Below are 19,112 nucleotides of genomic sequence, written 5' to 3' on the forward strand. Positions count from 1 at the left end.
AAAAAAAAAGAAAATAACCAAAACTTCAGTAACACCTTACAATAGGAAGCAGTCACTAAGTTTTGCTACATTAAAAAAACAAAACAAAACAGCTTGTGGAAAAGCATACCTTGATTATTTAGGGTTTGTTTTTAGTAAGTGTTTAATTAGCAGTAGGAATGGAAGAACTTGCTCTTTCATATTTAACAGCTCCACGTTCTTTCCTGAAAAGACCCAGCCTCTTTAAGAAACAGGTTAGTCTAAATCAGTCTCATGTAAACTTAAAAATGACAAAACTGGTTGTTGTGACTTCTCGTCATCTTAACATACAGTTCCTGGTTTTACTGCCTTGTCTGCAACAGCAACCAGCAACCACATGAGATTAAGCTTTCAGATAGCTTGTGGGAGTTTCTCTCTGTCCCGCCCCCCCCCCCCCCCCGAAAAAAACAAAAGTTTGTGGGGGTTTCTCTCTTGCCCCCCCCCCCCCCCCAAAAAAAAAAAAAAGTTGGGGGAGGAAGGAATCTCATGCACCCATTTTTGCAGTTGCATTTAACTGTATAGTTTCCTTAGTAGATGCGATATTTTACAGCATTCTTACAGGAACTAGCACAAGAAATTGATGGTCTTTAGCTTTGTCATTCCAAGAGTAGGTATTTAATTGCATTTGGTACATTTAGTATTCAATTAATAACAAAACAATTTAAAATTCAGAAAGGAATGCTTATAGTAGTAAGGCCAAACAATGTGATCTCATGATATTGCAAAATACAATTATGTTCTATTTTATCATTCTYTTCTAGCAAGTCAGGTTTGTTGCAAGTAAGTTTAATGCTGAAGGGCTAGAGAGAACTGAGTAAAAGTTAGCTTTTTCTGCTTAAATAAGTTGCCTCTGGGCAGGATTTACGACTTAATTTTGGGGCCGTTCAAAGGTGAGCTAATCTGGCTTTACTTTCTTTAGTTTAGCTGAACATTATTGTACTATAGCAGAGTTAGTAGAAGTAAGTATGCGCAGTTTACAGCTCAGCAAGTTAACTTCAGGCCACTAAGTATTGGTTTAGTTGAATGCAAACTGCAGTGGGTGAGAACAACCTTCAGCATAGACACAGCACAACCAGTTGCTTACTGCCAGGGGGCAGTAATGCCTTAATTTGCAACACTGCTTTTTAAAACAGCGTCTTTAATACTACAGTTGTTCATACTGCATTCATTTTTCAGAAACTAAGTTGATACCCATAGCGTCAAATTTTGGAGAGAGCAGTCTGTTTTTTCCATGCACAATGGTATGCATTTTCAGCTCATCTAAAAGTACCTTTTAGTATGTCTCATTTCCAAAATACGTGGATTTTTAAGACTTTGGGAGGAAGTTGTACTTGTGCATCTTATGTTAGTGATTATTGTATTAGGAAATCTATAACCTGGTTAACCTAACAAGTAGGAAAAAAGAAAAAGCTTTACATTTGGAAAATTGGACTGTTCTCTCTAGCGTTAGACACTGTGGTTATCAACATAAGTTCTGGAAAATGTGTGTGGTATGTATGCCTGTTATGTTGAATACTAGCTTTTTAGAAGCCTGAAAATACAAAAATGAGTAAAATTGCACAGCAATAAAAGTGACAGCAAAATTGCTGTTTTGCTTAATGCCTAGCCCTGGAGGTGAAGTACTTCATAGAATGCTGTCTCTCCTGYACACCTGATGGGAAGGATCTAAGATAGGAAGTGAGGATGGGAAAATAACTTTATTCTACTGGACTGTATAGCTTTACATCAGTGGTAGGAGATACTCCTACAACTGCCTTTATTCAAGCATTATGTTCATGTTACTGGCTTAATCTATCATTGTAGAGTTCGGTCTTTATAGAAGCTATCTGTAGAAACAGCTACACTTTTCTTCAGAAAATGCTGAAAGCTGTTAGGACTGGAGTTGGTATTGATTGCATTTAATAATGGAGGTGGCATTGTTCTTCCAGAGATGTTGTTTTCCTTGAAGTTTGCAATTGTAAAATTGCAATTCCTAACTGAATAATCATTACTTGAGTCACAGTTGGCATCCGTTAAACACATGGATATATAATCTTTATAAATTTTATATTGGCTTGTATTTCAAAGGTGTTTTTCTTACTATTTCATACTTTTTTTCAGGAAACATACTTTGGCAAATAATTTCATTCTTATTTCTAGTTCTACAGAATTAGAATTGCCTAGCATCTCTTAACAAAGGTTATAGCAGTTTGATCTTTAACGTGTTATTGTTTTTCTCTCCTTTTTAGTAAAATACCTTAATGCTTTATAATTAAGAAAAAAAAAACTCCAAAAACATTTTATAGTGAAAAAAATTGGAAACTAAAAACACTGCAATTTGGAAAATGAGCCTGGTATTGTGAAACCAGAAATGCCAGAAGTGATGAGCATGTTCAAGGATTCTACATTGGGATTGCAAATGTATAGCACTGCATATCATTACATATGTAGAGATGAACAATGTCTGTCTTGTATTCAGATCTTAACTGAAATTGTCTTCTGTTTTTAAGATATCTGAGAACAAAATAGTGCCTATGTATTGGGGGGGAAGCATTACTTTCTGGAATTGATGTTTACTTGATAAAGGTGGGGGGGGGGAGACAAGCAAATATTGCTAGGGTGACCAGAACTGTTTTGCTGTAGTTGATATAAATTTCGGAAAGGCTYGTCTTCCCTCTAGTAAGTCATGGCTAAGAACTTGCTGTTCTTGGAAGTATTTACACACATCTACCAAAGAGCTGCCAAAATTAAGAGGTCATGTCTTCAGATCCCTGGAGTCTCTTTATTTCTTCCACACCTTGTGTGGTACCTTGTTTTTAATCTGATTGAAGAAGAGATAATAGTTCTTTATGCTGTCTTGAGTTAGATGCCAAGATCTTTAAGGTGTACTTCAAATGTCTGTACTGAAACAGTATGTCCAGTTCAAGAAAGAACTGCTATTTGGCAAATTCTATTGAAATTAGTATTAAAGGTAAATATATTCTTAGTATGCTCTGCATATGGATGGACTTGGGCAAGTGTAATTCATGTTGTATTGAATTGCATATTATTTTGTGCTCTGTATAGCACTATGTTGGGATACTGAAGCTAGATTTAAGTTAGAAGCAGGGCATGTTTGCTTGCACCAGGATGTATTTATATGCTAATAAAGGCAGCATGAATGTTCTAGCAGTCATGTATATGTCTGAAGGATTTTTCAGCATGAACTTTTAAAACAACTTTGTTTTCCCCACCTCACTTTTTGTCGCTTGACTGTTGTATGCAGTTATCCAATGAGGATGTAGAGTGAAAGAAATTTTTCCTGGGTTTGATGTAGTTTAAATGTAAGAGAGATCACAAAGCTAAAACACAGCCATGGAGCAGAAGTTCATTAAGCTTAAGAATCCAGGCCATAGGGTTGGAAAATTAAAAGCTGAATTTTTGGCCTCCTTTTTTTCAGTTTCAGTCCAAAACTGAATTTTTTTCCAAGAAGTATCAGAAGAAGTACTTTCTTGTTTGTAATTTACTGGCTGTGTAGATGGATATCTTCATTTTCCAGTGTTATCACTGATATATTCTGCAAGCATTCAATTTGTTTAGATTGTTACCTGTAAAAACAAACTATGTATCATTCAGTGATTGTTGAAAAGAAATGTTTTTGTACTAATAGGTGATTATATAGGGGTATATGTGTTAACTAATGTTTGAAGCTTTGGTAGGAAGACTAACAAAGCTTCCCCTCTTCCCCCCCCCCCCCAATAAGTGAAGCTTAACCAAATCCAAAGAAACCTCTGACATTGGGTCCTAAGAGTGGCTAGACTCTACAGTTGTTCTAAAGTTTGTATTCCTACAAAGAACATTTGGGGATTTGGAGCAATAACTACTGTTGTCTGTTGACACAAATTTGTCTGTAAATTTACATGTCATACATTCTCAGAATTGAGCTATGTTCAAAACTAATGTTACCATGATTGGTTCTGGTACAGTACCTGTTTCTGCATGTATAATACTGAAAATAAAACCTCTGTGTCCATTTTGTGGCAGAATAACATGTGAGTTAAGATTGAGGAGTGTTCTTCTAGACTGCAGAGTTATTTAAACTAATTAATTTTTATTGTATGCACCAGTCCTCTTCCTAATAAAAAGGATTTTTGTAGCAGGTATAAAAAGCTTTTAATCTAATGCTGTATTCACACTGTAGTCCTTTGTAAACACAGAATGTTTAATATATTTTGAAATAAAATGCTGTTAATGTAAACAAAAACAGAAATTGAATTGAATGATGGAATCTTTGAAACAAGCCACGAAGGCAGCAATTAATCTTATGAAATACTGTTGCGTTTTTTTGAGACAAAATGCAAACATATGGCAGTTGATCTGCAATAAATGAGCATAACTTTCACTGAGACTATATTCAGTTTTCACATTTACCATGGGATGAGGACATGCCCATCAACAGTAACGAATGCTCAGCTGACATTTAGGAATTTACTACTCATGTAGTTATGCAACCATATGCCTGGACCCTAACGCTTACATTCAGCAGCTATAGGTAACTGAAATTACCTTCTGTGTAGCTTACTCTGTAAAATAGAAAGGGTTATTTCATTTCTAAGCATAATTTTAGATCATTCTGTGAACCCTAAAAGGAAAGTGATCCAATCTTTCTGCATGACTGCTCTCCTTGCAAAAGAGGTATGGCTGATGTTCCACTTTTTTAGCCCTAGCACAGTCAGTTTTAGCTAATACTTCTTTAGAGAGATATGAATGGTATTTAGTTCTCTGAACAGATCAAGCTTTGTTTCATTTGGTGCTTATGGGCTTTCTTTGGCAATTGATGCTAGTAACATAAAAATGATTTTCTGAAAATTGGAGCAAGTCTTCCAAGATGCTCAGAATTCCTTTAAAGTTGGAACCAAGATAAACACCTGTGTAATCCAGCAGCCCAAAGCATATGTACTTCTGCGAGAACTCTTCTGCTCTCATTTGTCTCTTTATAGTTTTAATGTACAGATACAGTGTTTCTTTTCGTTAAGAGAAAATAGATAAATCTGTTCAACACCTGTAACAGATAAAGCTTTGTAATGATTTAACACTGGTGAAGCAGCATATTTGTTCAATCTCAACTGTTCCCTCAGTCCTTCAAGAGTTAGATATCCGATATAGTTCATTAATATTTTGGGAGTGGGAGAATAGAAGATATGAAAAGGTTATCAGACAGATCTTTAAGCATATTTTATGCCTATGTAAGTAAGTTATCAATCTGTTTGAAGCTTGGCYGGAGAAAATTTGAAATGTAATTGTTTCATTGTGAGTAATCACTACACATTTATGTTTGGAATGTGCATTGGATTGTTAATCTAAGCAAAGAATTTCTGATGAAGTAATTTATATTGAAGTAGATTTTCTTGCAGGTGAATTCAGCTCATATGGATTTTTTTTATGGTCTTTCACTCTCAGAACACAGATTTGAACTTTGCCTACTCGTGCTTTCAGTGTTCATAGAAATTACCCTTTCAATCTTTAGGAGGACATGCACTGAATGTATGCTGAGCCTCTGAAGGAAGGCTTCTCCATTGCCTCCTCACTTATTGTTGCAGTTTGGCATTAAAAATCAGTGGGGAGTGAGGGGGAATAAACCACTCTATCAAATGATTTCATTTAGTAGTATTTAACTGAAACAGGTGAGAAAGATCTGTGGCAAGTAACTGATTGGTGCACTGTTTTTTTTTTTTTGAGAACTAATTTCACTGTTTTGTATACTATTTGCATCTAAGTCTATTTGAGAATCCTAAAAATCTGTAACTATGAGTCAGTAAGCTATGAACCTATGACTGCAAGCATGCAATTGCTTTATTAAACAGCATACAGAATTGCTTCCCTTAAAATTGTTATAAATGTCATACAGACCAGATTAAATAAAGCTGGACATTTATCGTGCAGTTAAGTACTTAGAACAAATCACAGGTTATAATTGGCTGTAGTTTCATTTTTCCAAGAAAAAAATAACAGATTTTCAAGATTAATCTGTGTTTCTTTGGGATTGGTGAAAATTAGAACTGAAAGAATAGCTTTTACCCTACTTTTTTTTTTCCCCCCACTGCTCTGAAATAAATACATTATTGCATATGTTATAAATTGGAGTAAAATTTTGTTGAAGGTTGGCTACTAATCCCTTCTTTTTAAAGGTTTTTCAAGGCTTTTTAATTAAAACAACATTAAATATAATTGAGTTTTTTTTTTTTTTTTTTTTTTTTTGAGAACATTGAAGTCCCCTGTTCATAAGTTAGTCTTTTGGCTTACAGTGTGTAAAATTACTGATTTGCGGTTTTAAGAAAAAAAAAAAAAAAAAAAAACAGTGAGGGATAATGAAGAAAATAGTATAAAGAATGAAAGCCACTCGGGAAACGGATGAAATTTGATACTGCCATTTAAAATTTTGTGTTGCAACTGAAATATGTAATCCTAATAAATGAAAAAAGAATCAAACGTTTTTATATGTCCCTCCTCCTAAATCAGAAACTACTGTATGTTAATTACTTTTCCATGTAATTTCATAAAGTTCAAGTTTCATATTTATAGCAAGCAATTCTTTTCTTATTTCTTTTTCTAATGAGGTAAAATTCTTTGAAATTCTACTAAGGTTGCTATTATTTGTGTTGTGATGGAGTCTGGAGGCTTCCATCAGGTTCCTGTTCCGCTTTACTGAAAGTCTCTGAATGTGCATGCTGACAAGCATTTTGATCAAGTTGCTGGACATAAATTGTTTAGAAACACACAAGAAATGCATTTGGCATAGAAGCAGTGATAAGAAAACACCTACTTCATGGCTCTACTCAGTAAGGAAGGGTACGTGTGTGAAAGCTGCAACCTGTTGCAAACATTGATGTGGTAGCTGCCCATACGGTCCTGGGTGATAGGGGGGTGCCCTGACACATGGAGCTGAAAATGTCTTAAGCAAACAAAACCTGAACTGTTCAAGGTGCTCCAGCACCCTGCTTTGCTTGTCCTGAGATGTTTCATGGGCTTCTGCCACCCTGGCAGAAAAGCAAAGAGAAGGGATGGAAGCTATGGCACTAAGGATTATAGGTTTATCATACTTGTTTTCTAAAATCAGTCACTGTTTTCTTAGACTGCTTCTTCTGTGGTCTCAATTTTGCCAAGTGCAAAATTGGACCTGAGCAGAGGTATATAGCTTCTGTATGTAACCTTTAATATAGCTAGGTTTTAAACACTTTCTCACTTGCAATGCATTCAGGTGAAAGATGTGCTGTCATAGACTTAGAACAGTGCAGATACTTACCTTGGCTCCCTGGTGGAATCAAAATCCTCTTCACACCTTAAATAAATGAAGCAGCCTATCTGTTTTGATTTTGTCTGTCCTATCAGAATCTAATCTTTTCCGTTAATAAAAAATAAAAACAGCATTATTTTTGGCAAGTGCCTACTGCTACTTATCACAATGGCCTTTTCCTTTGTTGTCTTAAAACATAAAAAACCTTCGGTGCTTTAAAATGTTGCTTATAAGTATCTTCTGGCTGAAGCAAGCTGACAGGTTTGACCTAACTTCAGGCCTTTCAAGATTTTTTTTTTTTTTTAGTTCAGGCAAAAACGTTGAATCAAAGCTTTGCATGACCCTGTTAGCACATACTTCTTATAGCACTGCTGTTACTTACTGCTGTGATTGATGACTGTTCTAAGAACTGGAGAGGTTAGATTTCAAGTTTTGCATCTTGGTCTCTGTTTCTTAGTTTTCAGAAGTGTGTGTTATTCTCTTGTCAGAGATCAGAATGTAAATGGGCTTCTTCTGGAAAGGCATACTGCAGTAATGTTGGCTTGTCTGAACTTCAGCAGTGTCTTAGGTTTTTCAGCATTATAGTGGTGAGTGAGCATGCTGCTTCCAGTCTCGAATTATGGATTAAAAGATTAAGAGCATTTGATACTTGGAAAGTAATGAGTAGCTAATGGTACAAGCAGGTTAATGATCACAATGTTTTTCATTAATATAGTGGCAAAGAAGTTCTATACATTGTCCTCCTTCCCTTGCTTTATCAACAGGCAAACTGACATTTTGTATGTTTTAAATAATTTGGTTTTGTAAGATGTCACAGTCGCAGAATTGTAACGATATGTTTACTTATAATTATTACTTAAGGGAGACCTTACCCAGATGGATTTGTCTAACTGGGCAGGGGGAGAGATGTCAGTAAACGATCTAGCCTTAAACTAATGCCGGCAAAGTTAAGAGATGGCAACTCTGCCAGTCAGAAACCCTAAAATATGGGGAGTTGGACTGATGCAATGAAGTTTTCATGGGCTGAATGTCAAGATAACATGTGCAGTGGATGTTGAGACGTAGCAATTTCCTAATGGCATTCACATACAAGTTGTTCTTCTGAAGGTYTCCAAACGCAGACAAATAAGTAAATATTTTTGATTGATAATCAGATTGTAACTTTATTATTGTATGCTTGACATTTGGGAGTTTGCTGCAGTAACAATGGAGATACTAGTTTTCCAGTCAGAAGAGTATGATGTTCCAAGAAGACTATGTACACATACTTCTGTTATGAGATTTTGCTTAAATGTTATGATTTTGAAAAAGAAATCCTTTCTGTAAAATTCAGAAAGGAAATTTAGATCTCTTTTTACAAAAGAAATAATTGCTGAGATGCTGGTTCAAGAAAGGTCCTCTGAAAAAATAATCACCTTGCCCTAAGGTATTGTGCAAGTTTCTGTTACTGAAGAAAGTTCAGTTCAACTCATTTAAACTCAGCTAGGTAAAAATCATAGCTGCCTGTTCAGATCCAGAGTAAAAGGTTTTAACAAATATATAGCTCCATCAGGAGGTGGCAATATCAAATTTTCTTTAGATATATTTTTTTCTTGAGGTAACAGTCTACGGAATTTGGGGATGTTGTTTCAAAGATAGTCTGTTTCCATGAAGAGCAAGACTGCTGGCTTTCATCAAATGCTATTTGTGCTGTGGACTTTCAAGAACTGAGAAACTGTCAGGAAAATTCAGAAGCTTACAAACTGGTAATGTCATATTTTCTTCTATGCTTCTCACTGGAGTGTAACTGACATAATAAGTTACTACTTTGCTTTATAAAATACAATTGGTAGATAGTTGTAGCTAGACTCTCATTGCTGCACTATTGCAGTAACTCTTAACTGTGATTAGAGTTTATTCCCATTTTTCCAAACATCCTGACAAACTACAAATTTCCCATACACAGTAAAACAAAGTCCTTTGTGAAGATTTAAATTAAAGAAATTTTTGTCCCACAGGTGAAATAACTTTAATTGTCTTTTGGGAGTTTTGTCAGCTGAAGAAGTCCAGTATGTTTTCTCAGCCGTATTTATCTGAGATAAGCTACAGAGATGGCAGTGAATTTGAACTCTGTGCCATCACTACTGGTTTACAGGCATTAAAAAAGCTTGGCTTCAGAGCAGGTCTGCTCTTTTATGAGAGCAAATTCATGTCCTGTGATCACAAAAATCTTCCAATATATTTATTTTCATGGTCACAATGAACCACGTTGCACTAGTAGTTATTAAGTAGCTGAATGGGAATCTCCCAGAATCTTTACAAGAATGTCATGTTTGCCTACGCACATTCAGATGTCATTATTCTGTTTATCTCTCAGGAATAAATATTTGAAGACAAAAGATTACAAGCAGAAGTTCTCTCAGATGGGAGAAGTCCAGGTTATCCATGCCTACCCACCAAAGATACTCTTCCTATCTTTCGAAGTACTGTGGCATCTTTCCTTTTGTTAGCTATGAAGAATTTTGTTAACCTGGTGGACTCTTGTGAGAGGTGACAAACATCATGTCAGAGTAAGATCAAGATTAAAATTACAAATTAGTTTGTAATACAAATGAAAAATAGATGGATTAAACACTAGTCAAATAATTGTAGAAAGTATAAATGAGAATCCTCATCCTCTAAAAGTATTGCAATAGTTTCCTGTGAAGAACTGTTCTTGGTCTGTCACAATGCTGCTGATATATATCAAGATAGAAAAACATTAATTTTTTGCAGGTTAAATCTGGTAATGCACCATTTGCGATGATAAGTAGAAGTTAGATCTGAGAAATCTTGATTACTTGGCAAACTGGTGTCATTTGAATAATGTATATGTTAATAGAGCCAAATGCAAAGTAATACATTCAGGACTATACACTTGCTATAAGAATTATATTTCAGAAAGGCAATGCCTCTTTAAGGGGTTTATGGTTCACCTTGGATATCTGACAGGATGAAAATTGCTGGTGTTGGATGATGGTTAAAACAAAGATGACCTTTGGATGTATAAAGAGGGTAGTACCAGGTATATATCTGAGAGATTAATATGAGAATTGAGGGAATCATTGAGCTAGTCCTGAGGTTTATGACTATTGAAAAATATATTCTTAAAGTAGAAAAGATTTTGAAACAACAGAAAAGAGTGAGTCAAGATTAAAAAAATTTCCTTATAATAAAAATCTTCGGAGTTCATCTAAGAATGAGGTTAATAGTTGATTGGTCACAGTTAAAAGAAAATAAATTTTAAAAAGGAGGGTTTTGCATTCAAGGAGAAAAAAATTAGCACTATCAGATGGCTAGAAGTTGAAGCAAAACAAATTTGGACTAGTCGTAAGGCACATATTTTTAACAATAAGTAACCAGTGGAAAAAAATCTAACTAATGAAGATAAAATATGAATTATCCTTCAGAATTTTAAATCAGTCCTGGATACTTTTCACTAGACTATGTTCAAGACAACTGAATCTCTGAATTAAAAAAAAATCTGATGGCCTGTGTGACATAGGACAGAAATTAGGTGCTAGAACAGTCCTTTGGTGATACAGTTCTCTGAATTAATCTAGGCAATGTTTGCCATAAATGATGGTTTTATTCAGCTAAACCTTCTCATGTACTAGGAGCATCTGAGTTATCCACAAAGACAAATAAAGCCTGCTGTCTCAGCAGTTGCGAGATTAGGACCTTAGTTTTCATGCTATTTTCTTGCATCCTACCAGTCTTTGGCCTTTAATCCATCTTTTTATTATAACCTAAAAATAGCATTTGGAAAAGGTATTTTACTGGTGCTATAGGAGTGGAATTAGGTTCATGAGTTATGCTGAAAAATGGTAAATTTTTCAACTTTGTATAGCTTTATTTTGATATTAGCTAGTTGACCTTTATGTTTTCCAAGCATGTATCATGTTAAGAAGAAAAAGAAACATTCTGCTTTTTTTTTTTTTTTTTTTTTTTAAAAAAAAAACTTGCCTTTATATCTCATTAGCTGATTGTGATGCTAAGTAATGCTGTCCTGTTTTCTGGCTTGCTTAAGTACTTGTGCATTTTCTTTCAGGGTCAGTATATTTTCAGGAATGATTTGTAGTGTCCACCAGTTCTCTAAGAATTAATTGCTCATTAGTGAAGGAACCATCTAATCTGTTATGCTCTAGGGTGCACAAGAATGACCTTGTAGCTTTTGCTGAGTTGATAAAAGTACAGGAGAGTTACACTGAACTTGATTTTTTTTTTTTTTTTTTTTTTTTTTTTTTTTTTTTTTTTNAGTAGAACTGGGAAAGCTGTTCGTTGGCGGCAGTCTCTTCATTACAGTTATGTGATACTGTGATATTGGGACTATTTTTGTGAGGAGAAGGAATCTTTTCCTATACTGTTGTGTACAGTTGGACCAGGAGTCATGGTTTTAATTGTTGGCTTTAAAATCAGTTCTTATTTTGTAATGCAAGCAGTTTATCAAAAAGTGGAAATTTTTGATGCTGTATGTGGTCCTTTCTGGAAAAAACGCCAGGCAATCATTTTTCAGTCTTTTACATCTTTTAATATAAGGATGTTTGAGTAACTTGTTAACAACACCTCAATCTCAATGATATGAAGTGGGAGAATGTTTATAATTGCTTTTTATTTACAGATAAAATGAAGCAGTGGAAGGTTCTGGGTGGGATAAATGGTGTTGATCTGTGTTTTCACTACAGCCAGAGGGAGTTTGATCAGGTAGATCAGAGTCAAGCCAATGCACTAACTGCATTTGAGGACTCCTGTCCTGCGTGGTTTGCTTGAAGGCGCACGAAGCCAGCCACACAGCGGTGGAAGGTATCAGGGATTTTGGCCCTCTGTGTATTGTACCAGTATACAGCACACATCATGTATCCACTATATGTTTGTGTACCTATTATCACCAAAACGGCTTTATCTGAAACAGACTTTGGGACATTACCTCTTTAGCAGATATTCTGGATTTCAACAAAGACTGAATTGAGGGATTGGGGTAGGTGTGGGGTGGGGGAAGGAGAGGAAAACCCTGAGGTGTAATTCARTGAAGCCTCCTGAAACCTTCTACCTTTAATCTGAAAACCCCTCTTTCCACACCCAGCCATCTCAAAGTCCCTTAAAGTTGTCTGCCGGCTCCCTGGGATGTGAGGAGAAACGCTTCAGCCCTGTACCCTACAGGGTACAGGTACAGGTTTGTGTAAAGCCCTTCCCCCCCACCCCCATTTCTTTTTTCCCGCTGCCGCCGTTACCGGAGCAGGAAGAACGCCCTGGGCAGAAACCCCTCCGCGCAGCCGTTAACGGCGCCCGCCGCTGGAGGGCAGCACGTGCGCCCAGCCCCGCTCCTCCCCCTGCAGGCGCGCGGCGGCCGTTGGCAGCCGCCCGGGGGGGGGGGGGTTGCGGGGTGGGGGGCAGGCGTGGAGCAGGGCCTCCTGTTGTGGGGTTGCGTGGGGGGCTGAGGGAAAGGGGAGGCGATGCCGCGTGGGCAGCGAGGGTGCGGGGCTGCCTCGTTTCCTCCAGCAGCCGTTTTTCAGCTTGCGTGTGATGGTGAGCTTTCTGAAAAGCGAGGAGCTTCTGAGGGGTGGACATGCATGTCCTGCATCTGGTCTGGCACCATCATTTGGCACGAGGGGTGCCCCGAGAACTACTTTGGGCTTATTTAATGTTTATTGCCCATTTTCATCTGTATTTACAACTGTCTGATTCACAATTACAATGATGATCTATTGAGTTCATGTTTAATCCAAGGAGCAGCTAAACTCTGTGGGACTTTGTTTTTATTACCTCAGTGTTCCCCTAATTCTACTTTARGACAAGCATAGAAGCATTTCAGGCTTGGCAGATTTGAGCAGCACAGTGACTGATACGCACCTGAGCCCTTCTGGAACCTGTAAATAGGTGCTGGTCCTTTGCCCCCTTCTGGCAAGGGATTAATTAAGCATAGGTACTCTCAATGGACCTACTCTATACATTTGAATTTGGGCAGCTGGCAGAACACAAGTGACTGCTGTTTTATCCTAAATCACAGCCATATCAGTCTTTTTCTTTCTGTCTTTTTCTTTCCGTCCTGCTGCTCACTCTTAATTTATTGGCTATTTAAATATGCAGTGTGTAGCAGCACAGCTTCAGTAGAAAAAGGAGACAGTCTTCCCAAGTGTGGATGGAGGAAAGAGACTAATGTCTCAGTTTCTTTAGACTGAAAAGAGTATTGAACCCTCTCAGGTCCAGGTGGGTGTTCAAAGACTTAACAATTGAAAAAAAGTGTTGGGAATGACTATTCTCTGTTTTCTAAAAAAGGAGTTATTCCCTGCTGGTTTCCATCCTGAGTGCACTAAGAGAAAGTTCCAAGTTTATAGTCCTAAGCAAAAGGATATTCCTCCTAGTAGTGCCAAACAAGGTGCAGAAGCACCAGGAGAAATGCATGTAGAGCACGTTTCTCTCCATAGATTTCTGTAGGTAGTGGCAAAAATTTTGTATTTCTCTTCTGGAGAAGAATGGAATAAAAAAAATAAGTGAAGGTAAGATTTTGAATTGTGTAGGTGTTGGCAACTTAACTTGCTCTGCAATATTTGAAACATTCTGTATAGTGGGTTCTTGAACAGGCTAAAACATCGTTAAATGCAGGTGATGCTTTTTAGATAATAGCCATTTATCTATAAAGCACTGACATGATAGTGTTGGCTGTATAGTATAGCTCATTTTCAGCAGTAAATTTCTTTCATGGAAGAGTAAACTGTGTTAGCGTGGAGTGAGACTGCACAGTTAAATTTGTAATGTAGATCCACGTGACAGCTTACATAACAGAAGGTTGTCAAGACCATTGTCTTTGGTAGGTTTTGACATTGCTGTTTACGGCTGTGCTGATAATAATGTTCTTTCTAGGAGCTAGAGTTCCTTAGCAAACTAAATCATCTCACAAAAAAATTCAGCATTTCAAAAAGTCAAAATGAAAACAAAGTTAAGCCATAAGGAAACAGCACAGAGTGAAAATGGAAAAAATTCTCACTAGAAATGTGGAACTAAAAAGGTGAGTGTTAAATTTAGGTTTGCTTACAGTTGTCATTCACCAAGTTTCAGTATTTTTTATTTTTTATTTTTTTTGGTACCGGATATTGAAGCGGTATTTGTATCAAGCCAGAAATTACCATTTGATTATTTCTCACCAGAAATCTGAAATGTTTGCTAAGAATTGTCACCTTCCTGTGAAAAAGTTAAATGCTTCTGTCAGAAAAATTACGTATGAAAAATTTTCAATTGATTTTTCTTGGGAAGGTAGAATTTATAAGCCCCCATTTCAGAGGAAATGGGAGAATAACCAAAGCAATCCAGCAGGCAAAAATGTCTTGCTTGCATGTTGTTGGGCACTCCAGATTAAAAGACAAATTTGGGCTTAGCTTCACCAATGAGCTAAAGAAATATACTCCTTAGTAGCTTTCTTGTTTTGTGAAGCATAAAGTGAAAACTCAGTGGTTTTACTCTGAAAAATCCCTTCTGATAGGGAAGATCCTGGGGTTACTCCAGCTCTGTTGATCTTGAACTTATTCATGCATCTTTATGGTGGCTTCATTTGAAGATCCTTTCTCTAAAGGCAGGGAACAGTATGAATTTCAGCCCCAGCGGTTTGACTGTACACTACTGTAGTGACTGTTGATGATGGAAGAGATGCTCTGCATACAATTTCGTATTTAAATGACAATCTAAAGCAAACTGTGAAGCAAGAAGGAAATTTCAAGACTCATAAGCCTCCTTTACTCTACTTTGCTGTTAAAGTTGCTGATTTTGACCTGGCCTAATAGTATGAGTTCAAATATACCGGTATGTAATGTGGTGAACAGTAAGGAAATACACATGGTTATTAAGAACTAGCAAGTTCATTCAGGAGTGCTTTGCTTTTCAGACTGATCTAGAAGAGTAGCTAACTCAGCATTCAAGCAAACTGTAAATAAATTAAAAACTTATTTACATTTAAGTTCTAGGAATTACTTATAAGCAAAGGTTGTAGGCTCACCTGCATGATCAGTGTGATTATTGGTAAATAGTCATGTAAGAGTGTAATGAGACTGGTTATAGAAATGCTTATTTGAGAAATATGCATAGATTTCTCTAAATGAAAATGAGCATGAGGGATATCATCAGAATTCTCTTAAGACTTGTATTTAACATGCGCAGCCCTGCTTCCTGTCAACATAATCACTTGCTAATAATATTAATCAAAGGATATCGTATGTTTCCTTAGCAGAACGGTACTGCCAGAAGAACCAATAGCTCCCTTGGAGGCAAAAAGATACTAAAACAGCAAAGGAACAAGTAGTCTTTGAATGTTTTGTAAACTGAATTATTTTTGTTAGAAGACACTGCTACAAATCCTATGCTTAGCTTACAGATAGATGATTTGGAAAATGGACTTGAATGTATTGTTTTGTATAGTAGTTGACCAAGCAAGGAGCTGATGAGTGTGCTATGTTCTTAATCTACTTCAATCCAAAAGCTTTTATTAAATAGTGACTTTAGAAAGTAAAGGTACTTCTTTTTGCTCAGGAGAAGCATGGTTTGCAAAACTGGTGTCTCTGCATCCTTAAAACAAATGGTGACTCATAAAAAAAGGCCCTGATTTGAAGTGAGTTTATTTAATTACTTGCGGCGGTGTGATGAACTGTATTATCTTTATAATGTGCACTGCAGATACCTTGGGACAGTGTACAGTTGTATTTCCATATATTACAGTTTTTATCTCATTGGCACTTGATAAATAATTTTAATAATCTGATCTTCAGCGTCAGCAAATAGTTTCATCCTGGGAACAGCTGAGTATCTTGTACTCATCAGGTGCAATTATTGGTTAGTTCTTAAGCTAACAATATCGGACAAACTATTTCTTCCAGTGGATCATTTCAGTATTTAATATGCAGTGAGCAGCAGCCTTGCACTGTTGTAAATAAGGCTGTTATCTCTTGGAGAAGGTATCTGTATTGATTTGCTCTGTCTTAGCAGGAATTTAGGATTTGGAAGACTGCATTCACTGATGCATAGTTAACATCTGCAAATAAAAGTTCTTGTCACTTAGGATTTTTATTTTGATCCGTAACAGATAATGCTAGCATGTACTTGAATCATTTTTTTTAATTTCTTAACAAAGATGTATATTTTAAAAATCTCAACTGCAGCTTTCACGTATTTGCGAGAGCTGACAGCTGTTCAGTCTACCCTATACAGCTTTTATACAGATACATTTATTCCTAGGCAGCGGAACATTCCTAACCCAAATTAATGTATACTTTTCATAGAAAGCATGACATTGCTGCCCATTTCATTCTTAAGCCTGTCAGAGAAAGGGTACTTTACATTGTCTTTTCGGGTGTTCCTATAACTTTGTACTGCTGTGTTTTATACTGTCTGTCTTATTTTTGGCCAAAAGAGAGGAAGAGAAACAAAGCAGAGAAGACATGAAGTGTTTGGTAGCTGTTTCTGAAGCTGTATAGGAAGGTTACATTCTGAGCTATCTACCAGCTGCTTATCTTTGGAGAACTGAGCTGTGTCCTGAGGGAGAAAAGTTTGGAATGCAGGCTAGAGGTAGCCCTGTGAGAAAAGAAGTCAGAGAAAGATTCTACTTTTCTGAACATGATTTAGTTTGGTTTATAACAAGGACATATAAAAAGGTAACATTGAGTGGGTATTTTTAAGTATTCTGGAAGAAGGATCTACTTGGAGCAAAAAAGAATGTTCTTGTTCCATTAGTGTCTCCAACTCTGAGCAAAGCCCTATCCTCTGCTTGAGCTTAGCGTTAGGGAATAGGGTCTTGTGAAGTGTGCTGCTTCTGCACTTTGAGGGCAGGCTATGAATTTCTTTAAGAATTAATTTAATCACTAGATTAATACTGTAGCTRCAGGGACCCCAGGTTGTTTGAGGATGGGGTTGTAGGTGAAGTGGAAAGGATAGAGATAGTTGCCTTTTTCTTCAATCTTGGATGWCACCAGTTAACATGCAGTCATCTCATAGTCACCCTGTCAAGACTAAGGATTCAAGCACAGAACTGAGGACATTTTTGCATGTCTCAGTGAATATTTTTAGCCCAGGGCAAATGCAAGAGAATTTGATTTAATAAAGGCTGCCTCACCTTGCATTTTCCCTGATATTCGAGCATGCCTGCAGGCTATTGTTGGTGCTCAGCTGATCTATGATAACATGATTGTATGGCTGAGCCCTGAGGTATCGCTTCTGAAAAAGCCAGGGGAAAATCCAAAAAAGTGTGTATAGTAAAACACGGACATATAAATGATACCATGTAACTTTCCAATGTAATTTAAATTTCTAACAGCAGAAAAGGGGAAAAGTTAAGAAACCACTGAATTTATTTTCTAATCATGAAATTTTCAAAGTCATTCTGACTACTGCAATACTACTTGCAGTGTTCCCTGTGAAGTCTAAATGCCATGTTACTTAGATACTGTGTGGTATGCCCTGTGAGAGCTGGCTTGGGAGCAGCTAAGATATCCCCTTATGTATGATAATCTTAAGGTCTTAACAGAGTTTTCAGAAAATACAGAATTCAGCTTGTGCTTCACCAAAGGGATGTCTGAGGTGCAGGAGGAAGAGAAACATAATTGAATTCCACATTACATTTTTTGTTTCCTCTTGCCTTTTACACTACTGCCAAAGACTTAAGGACATCAAAGATGGTTTTTGCTTGCTTTTAGGTGAAAGAAGTAAGAATATTTTTTATTATTGAGTATGTTTATGCAAAATAATAATAATCGTTTTTGTGTTAGATGAGCAAACAGAGCAATTTTCAAGGAATATCATAGGTATTGTGCATTTGTGCATGCACTGCAGAGAGTAAAAATTTCTTCTGTAGCTAAAAAAAAGGTGATAATGACATCTGCATACATTTCCGGTTTAATGAATGCAACTATTTATTTGTAATCTTTTCTCTGAATCAGGGTAACAAAGAGCTTAGATACTTGGAATATTAGAATTCAGGTTGCTGTTGTGGAACTAAACAAGTTGCATACTGCCTTATAAACTGTTGATGAGAAAGGACCTCAATCCTACTGTTTCCCACTGTGGGGAATCATTACACAGTCRCTCCAAATCTTTTCTCTTGCATTGGGAGCTTAATGCTGCCTGTAAGAAACCCTGTTTTTACACTCTTTAAGAAGTCTTCCTTATTTTGTATCTTACCCTATTTAGTAGATAGCCTGTCTCCTGATCTGGAACAAATTTTGAAGTGAAGAAGTGGATAAATGCATTTGAAGAAAAATGATTTAGTACCAAACTTTAAGTTWCTGAAGTTGCATCTGGTTGGTGAAATTTGTGTTGGGTTGAGAATTTCAAAGTTAAAATTTTAGTTTGGGGCAAAGTTTTCTGGGTGAGTTACGAATATCCATTCACTGGAGATACAATAGAACTGTTGAAGAATGCTAGAAATTCCCTGAATTCATATTCTTTTTCTTTTTAGTTTTTTCCCACTCTATTGTAATTTTCAAAACTGTTTTGTATGCCTCTCAGATGGTTTTCCTCTTCCCTCAGCTGATCTCCATTAGCATGAGCTGTTGCATTCAAAGCTGCTTGTCATCTAACTGTGATTTAAGTGATCCTTTTGTAGCAACTTACCAGCATTATGTCGGAACAGAACTTAACTCCCTTTCCTTCTAAAATGAGTCAGCAACTTTCAGTTTGAGGAGGGAAGAGAGAAGGATCCAAGATGCAGTCAATGAATTGAGCTTCTGGTATGTGATGAAAATACCAATTACTGCATAGTGCCAAAAGGTTCTCTGTTGGTTTGCTGCTGCGTAAACACTTGCCTGCAGCCTAGTCGAAGGCTTGCAGAGCATTGAAGATGAATCTG

The sequence above is a fragment of the Rhea americana genome, unplaced genomic scaffold, assembly GCF_003343005.1.
Source record: "Rhea americana isolate MKP2758 unplaced genomic scaffold, rheAme1 scaffold_509, whole genome shotgun sequence".
In the NCBI taxonomy this organism is placed as follows: Eukaryota; Metazoa; Chordata; class Aves; order Rheiformes; family Rheidae; genus Rhea; species Rhea americana.